The sequence below is a fragment of the Cyprinodon variegatus genome, unplaced genomic scaffold (assembly GCF_000732505.1).
Source record: "Cyprinodon variegatus isolate N-32 unplaced genomic scaffold, C_variegatus-1.0 Scaffold1014, whole genome shotgun sequence".
Lineage (NCBI taxonomy): Eukaryota > Metazoa > Chordata > Actinopteri > Cyprinodontiformes > Cyprinodontidae > Cyprinodon > Cyprinodon variegatus.
The window spans coordinates 203716-204963 of NW_015151467.1; positions in this window are offsets into that span (position 1 = coordinate 203716).

Consider the following 1248-nt stretch of genomic DNA (forward strand, 5'->3'; position numbering starts at 1 on the left):
ACCTTTAAATCAGACATAATGGCTTAATTCAGATTGAAATTCAAATTGAAAGAATAAAAAAGGTGGACATAAAAAAAAAACAGGCAGGGGTAAAAATATATAAGCAATGGTCTATAAGCACTACAGACCAACCAGCCACTCTCTTCCCCATTTCCATATAAAGTTTTCTAAACTGGGGTAAATATAAATGTTTTTTAGGAGTTAATTTAAATGCATTTTAGCATTTTTTTTTATTTATTATATCAATTTCTCCAATGTTTTGTTTACTCTGGATCTTTTGCACAGTTATTAGGCGATGTACAACGTGTTTTATCTAGAAAGAAATACAAATATGTGCTATCGCTGCGAAGATATCAAATGCACTCAAGTTTAAAACATTTGTTAACATTAGACTTGAAATGTGGAGTCAGTTCGTTAGGTTTTAGTGTTTTTCTGTTTGTAAGCCCAAAATGTTATGAAAGTTCAGAGGAAACTATACAATGTTTCATACAGATACCTTTTAATCTAATTTTAAAAATCAGTTGCAGTTTTCCTTTTGTATGAAATTGAGGTCATTTTTTTTCAATGAACTAAACCAGGGGTCTTTAAAGTTTTCCAGACCAAGGGACCCCCAAACTGATGGCGAGATGGAGCGGGGATATATATATTATATAAAATTGTGATATATCTAACTGGTCCTATAGTCACTCTATTACAGATGGAGTTATGTAACCAAAGTCATTTCTCCCTGGAATTATTAAAGTATTTCTGATTCTGATTCCTAGTTGATGGGACAGGTGTTGTGAATGAAACGGTGCCCAACCTGAAAGAGCTCCTGTATGTTGCTGAATGTGTGCATTGATGACTGAAAGACATCTTCTGCCTCCATTTATCTGTTTACTACAGTGCGTTGAATTCAGGTTAATGTGGATTTAAAGACATTTCAATTAGTGGAAAAAACTGCAGGGAAAAAAAAAATAAGTAAATAAAAGTCTAATCAACCAAAACTTACGCGACCCCCATCCAATATGTCTGTGGACCTCCTAGGGGCCGCTTACCCCCTGTTGAAAACCTCTGAACCAAAGGGTTTAATATGAAGGGAGTGGAATCTGGAAGGATTAACAGGAACAACACAAGATAGAAGAAAATACAGAAAGCTGTTTAAAAGTATCTTTAGAATATAAGGTTATAAAATAATATTTTAAATATTTAGGTGGGTGTGGGTGGATGGATGGATAGATAGATAGATAGATAGATAGATAGATAGAT